Here is a 6,344-nt window from a genome sequence, read left to right on the forward strand (position 1 = left end):
CCGGGGAAGCCCAGGAGCGGGGTGGGTGTGGGGACGGCCGTAGCTTTCTGGGTTCAGCTTTACGTCACACCAGGACGGCGGGGAACGGAATGGGGAGGCCGGGGTGGGTGCCTCCTTTGCAGAGTCGTGGGAAAGCGTGTGGAAGAGTGTGTGTTTGTGTGTGTGTGTGTGGGGCGGGGGGGTAGGGGAGAATGGCGTGTTGGCGGACTTGTGCTATTTGCGAGTGTGCTGGGGGAGAGGGGCCGTGGGCCAATTCAAGAATGATCTGGTGGGGTGAGGGAGAGGCCCTTTTCTGTACATTTGGGGGATGGAAGTGATGGCTTCCGGGTACCCCTTTGGAGGGCCCAGGCAGGAAACCACCACATGAGAGGACACGTGGGTACTGATGTTTTCATCTAGTTCAGCAAATATTTGTGCCTCCCTGATCCCGACCGGACTCTTTGGTAGCGGTAACCATGTTTACATTTTTACTCACGAAGGAAATAATGAAATGATATTAGGTAATTTTGCTTGCGTAGTGGTGACAGACCTGGAATTCAGATATGCTTGAAACTGTATCCCATGCTCTTTGAGGCTGCAGGGGACAAAAAAAAAATGTATCTCATCCTTATCTTCAGGGACATTCATTCCATAAGCAGCCTCTCACATCGTCTCCAACCTCATTGGTTCCTTTTCTTATTTCTAGAACAAACCAAGCTGCTCCCCTTCCCCCCTCACCTTTCTGATCATGCTCGTTAAAATAGCCAACTCCTCCCAACACTTAGCCTGCATCATTGTATCATTTTGTATTGCTCAAGCAGTTTCCTGATTACCTGTTGACTGTCTCCTAATAAAACACAAACTTTATAAGGGAAGGAATCATCACTGTAACCCTGCCTTTATAGTACAGCGTTTGACATGTAAGGCATTCTCAGTAATGGTTTGTTGAATGAATACTTTAATAATGTTCAAATTTTTTTATTGATTTTTATAGAGAGGAAAGGTGAGGGGGAGAGCAAAACATTGATCAGCTGTGTCCTGCATTCTCCCCAACTAAGGATTGAACCGAAACTCATGCTTATGCCCTGACTGGGAATCCAACCAGTGACCTTTTGGCAACCTTTTGGTGCCTAGGATGTGACCCAACCAACTGAGCTACACCCACCAGGGCAACAAAAATAATTTACCATTTGAGCCCTATAAAAGAAAGGATTCTATTTCTTACTAGGCATTGTGAGTTCAGGTAAAATCAGTGTTCTTTTATTTTTTAAATCCTCACTTGAGGACATGTTTATTGATTTTTTTTTTTTTTTTTTTTAGAGAGAGAGAGAGGTTCGAGAGAATTATCAATCGGTTGCCTCCCATATGAATCTGGACCAGGGATTGAACCCGAAACCTACGTATGTGCCCTGACTGGGAATGAACCTGAAACCTTTTGGTGCAAGAGAGGATACTCCAACTAACTGAGCTGCAGGGGACAAAATTCTCTGGCCTGGGGAAGAGCAGTGTTCTTAATGGAATCTGGCCTAGAAATCAGTTGTGTGGCATTGGGCAACTTATTGCACTTTTTGGCTTAAGTGTTATAGGGGAGGAAAAATAATTTCCCTTCTACCTGCTAAATTCTTCTGCTGGACTAATAATCAAATTAGCATGAGACATTAACCAAAGAAAATGACCAAATTTATTATGTATGTACATACGGGGGTTCCATAGTAATTGAGGCTTGTATGTGATCTTGAGCTAAGGAGAAGAGGGAGTTGTGGTTTGGGACTTCAAAGTAGGATGGCAATTTGCAGGGAGATGGAAAAGTAAATGTTTGGTAAATAAACATTTGCTGGGCCATCTTTAACAATGGGACACAGAATCCTGTCTGTTACACTTAATTCATATTAAACTATAGCTGTCTATGATGATTGCTCCCCTCTATCTAAATTCTTTTAGGTAGTTCCAGGGAAGGTCAAAGGTTTTTCCTGAGTCTTTTGTTTCTTGAAAATAATGAGTTTATAGTAATATACCCAAAAAGTCTATTTTGGGGTGGCAAATTCTGTTTCATCTTGGTGTCCTTAGGTATAACTGAAGTGTTAGCTACCTCATGGTATTATTGAAAGGATTGTAAGATGATTTATGGGAATCAACCTTTGTGTGGGTCCTGACTGATAAGGAGTAATAATAGTTACCATTGTGTTTACCTACAGGGGCCTACCCTCAAAACGTCCCTGTAAAAGTAATATGATTATTACCATTTTACAAAGAAGGAATCTTTCAAGCTTCAGAGAGGTTAAGTAATTTAACCTCAACATAACATACCCACATCACACAGTTATTAAGAGGAGCTCAGATTTAAACCTAGGTCTCTTTAAGAACCCATACACTTAAATGTTGTACTAGTAGTAGGTACTCAAAAAATGGTGGGGATTGTTTTTATTCAGTTGCTGAAGAAATTGGATGCTTTTACCTTTGGGTATGATGCCTGCCCCAGCATAGGGTGAATTATTATGGCTAGAACTGGCTGGTGGTAATTTTGTTTATCTTTTTGATTTGCAAATTCCTGTCTTATTTTTTATTTCCTTCCCAGAAATTGTCTGCATGTTAGCAATAGTGCTTGCTATGTATTGGTTACAGTTTGATATTTAGAAAATAATTTATGAGGCTCAAGAGAGGTTGAGCATCTTGCCGAAGATCACTCAGCAATGCTAGGATATGAATCTTAAGTTATCTGGCCCCAGAGTCTGTTCTTAACATCTTTACTTTTAAGTTCGTAGTGACAGTTGTGGCTAATTATTTATAACTAGAGGCCTGATGCACGAAATTTGTGCAAGGGGCTCGGCCCTCACAGCCCCAGCTTGTCTGGAAGGACATCTGGTCTAATTAGCATATTACGCTTTTAGTATTATATATTATTTAGTCAGGCATTGAGGTAAATATTTTGCAGACATTATTGACTGTAACTGTCCCAAAGTTACATAATAGGTATCTGTGAGGTAGATAAGTACTAGTATGACCTTGGAGGCACAAATTGGTGAAGTAACATGCCCAACATTACTTCGATGAAATTGTCCCCCAGATATGCTTGATATAACCCATGCTGCTTATAACTGTCATTAAACTGCCAGGATAAGCTTGGATATAGTTGAACTAAGAGCAAACTCCTGGAGTTCTGCAAATTGATGTAAAACATCAAATATGCATTATGTGAATATTATATTTTCTAAATTTCAGGATGGTAATGTTAGAAATGTAATCCTGTACTAACCAGATTTAAATCTTACCCTACCAATAATTTTCACAGAATTGATAAAATAGTGCATTTTTTGATCCACAATCCTATCATTTTTTAAGAGAGAGAGAAGAGGGAGAGAGAGAGAGAAGCATTCATTGGCTGCCTCCCATATGCACCCCAAATGGGAATCAAACCTGTAATCCAGGTATGTGCCCTGACTGGGAATTGAACCTGCAACTTTTTTTGGTGTACAACCAGCTGAGCCACCCAGCCAGGGCTACCCTATTTTATTTATAACAGGGTTTAGACCAGTGATGGTGAACCTATGACACGCGTGTCAGAGGTGACACGCAAACTCATTTTTTGGTTGATTTTTCTTTGTTAAATGGCATTTAAATATGTACAATAAATATCAAAAATATAAAACTTTGTTTTACTATGGTTGCAAATATCAGAAAATTTCTATATGTGACACAGCACCAGAGTTAAGTTAGGGTTTTTCAAAGTGCTGACATGCCAAGCTCAAAAGGTTCGCTATCACTGGTTTAGACTGACAATAGTATAGACCAAAATTATTATTTGTGACCACCAAAAAATGGAGCAGATCATTTGGAGGTTTTATTCTGCAAATTGAGTAATGTAGCACATAGTTATAGATCCATTTTAATTGTTTTCCATTATTTGTATCTGTGTATTGTGGGAAGTCCTTTGTAAGGAGGTAGGAAAAAAGACAAAAGGACCAATCACATTAGCAGAGAAGAGGGGCCATGGAATTTTCTGTAGTTCATTAGGCAGTAACTGGGCCATGCTATTTTCCCCTGCGTGAAGAGATGCTAAAGATGAACTATATATTCTTTCTGTAATTTTATATTGTGTGGATTCAGTAAATTTATATGTTCTGAAATTATCAACCATCATTGTTAATATCAATCAATATTTTTCTTGCAAGTGATAACCAAATTGCTAGCATTTAGAATAATTTGCAACTAATAAGAATTCAGACAGATACTTCAAATTGCTATGGAATTACTATCTTCCACACTGTGATTCTGATAATTGATAGGTATATACTTTTTGCCCAGAATGAATATACTTGTTATTCCACAGTGCACACTAATAAAAGGAAAGACCATAGTGTTGGATAAATTTATGTCCTTGCACATATAGTAGTTATGAGCCCACTTATCTAGGAGCAGCTAATAATTTATCCCTGAATTGAATAGGTAAGAATGCTGATTTTAATTTTACAATGCTTACGTTGTTATAAAATGTTTAATTCTTTAACCATTAGAAGGGAGGGCAAGCAAGTTATATGTGTAATTTATTTGTAAGATTCATAAAATTGGAAGATGAATACACTACTAGCTTAAATTACTTTCACATTTAGGAATATGTGTATCAGTAATTCATAATTTTGGTTTTATGATACTCTGATATTGCATATTATCTTAAGGGGATGACATATCTGCTTTAGTGTGTTTTGAGAATTTTAAAGCATCCTATATAATAAAAGGGTAATATGCAAATTGACCCTAACAGCAGAATGACTGGGAATGACTGGTCACTATGACACACACTGACCACCAGGGGGCAGATGCTCAGTGCAGGAGCTGCCCCCTGGTGGTCAGTGTCTTCCCACAGGGGGAGTTCTGCTCAGCCACAAGCCAGGCTGACGTCTGCCAGTACAGCGATGGTGGTGGGAGCCTCTCCCACCTCAGCAGTGCTAAGGATGTCTGACTGCAGCTAGGCCTGCTCCCCGCTGGCAAGTGGACATCCCCCGAGGGCTCCTGGGCTGCCAGAGGGATGTCTGACTGCCATCTGAGGCCCAATCCCCCAGGGAGCAGGCCTAAGCCAGCAGGTGGTCATTCCCCGAGAGGTCCCAGACTGTGAGAGGGCACAGGCCTGACTGAGGGACCCTCGGAGTGCACAAATTTTTGTGCACCGGGCTTCTAGTCCAGTGATGGCAAACCTTTTGAGCTCAGCATGTCAGCATTTTGAAAAACCCTAACTTAACTCTGGTGCCGTGTCACATATAGAAATTTTTTGATATTTGCAGCCATAGTAAAACAAAGATTTATATTTTTGATATTTATTTTATATATTTAAATGCCATTTAACAAAGAAAAATCAACCAAAAAAATGAGTTTGTGTGTCACCTCTGACACGCGTGTCATAGTTTCACCGTCACTGTTCTAGTCTGAATATAAAAGGTAAAAATAGAAAAATATGCCACCTAGCAATTTCTGCCCGTTCTAGTAGCTTAGAAATGTTGGTTACTAGGGAAAAAAAGTAAGATCTGTTTTATCTATTATCATATATCTTTTAACTCATATAGTTCATTTTAAGACTCACTTCTTCATTTCCATTCAGTCTTGTTTGGACCCAAAAACATTGTTTTTTTGTTTTTTTGTTTTTTACCACAAAGAGACTTAAGCAATCCTAGTCACAGATGATAAATTGATGTTGCAAGTGTTATCTTAGCTCGAGTTAAATTCCTTGCTTACTATAATTTTATATATCTTTGTAATTAGAATTTTTATGTATATTTTTCAGTCTTTCATATTAATAAAAGTACCTGTCTGGATTTTATCATTAACAAGTATATTACAGGTAGGTTAGAATTTGAGAGCTTTGTTCTAAAGCTCTGAAGAGATGCATTCAGATTTCTGAAATGTCTGGCTAAATGTTAAGTAGCTCAGAGCTATTAACCTATCCTTTGATTTCCAGTTCAGCCAGAAATGGCAATAATGGGAAAGGTGGATCTGGAAAGAAACTGCATTTTCATTTGTCACCACTTGTGGTACCTCCAGACCGCTCTCCCCAAATATTTTATGTTTGGGTCCTCCCCAGAGCCATCCAGAACCTTCTTTGTGATCACTAGCCATTTTATGTTAAGTTTTTGTTATGGAATAAATGTTTGTTCCCACCCCCACCCCCCCATATGTCTTGAAGCCCTAACATCCCCAACATAATGGTATTTGGAGATGGGCCTTTGGTAGAAAATTAGGATTAGAAAAGGTCATGAGGTTGGGTACCTTGTATTTTTATTTATTTTATTTATTTACATATTTTTAAAAAAATATATCTTTTTATTGATTTCAGACAGGAAGGGAGGAGCGAGAGATAGAAACAATGATGAGAGAGA

At 39.1% G+C, this 6,344-nt stretch overlaps 1 protein-coding gene across 1 annotated transcript in view; it reads left to right on the forward strand.

The window, feature by feature from the left end:
• The window catches only part of HPRT1 (hypoxanthine phosphoribosyltransferase 1), a 39,803-nt gene that overhangs the window by 233 nt on the left and 33,226 nt on the right, over positions 1 to 6,344 (forward strand). The window lies entirely within an intron of this gene.

This window comes from Myotis davidii, unplaced genomic scaffold (assembly GCF_000327345.1).
Source record: "Myotis davidii unplaced genomic scaffold, ASM32734v1 scaffold237, whole genome shotgun sequence".
In the NCBI taxonomy this organism is placed as follows: Eukaryota; Metazoa; Chordata; class Mammalia; order Chiroptera; family Vespertilionidae; genus Myotis; species Myotis davidii.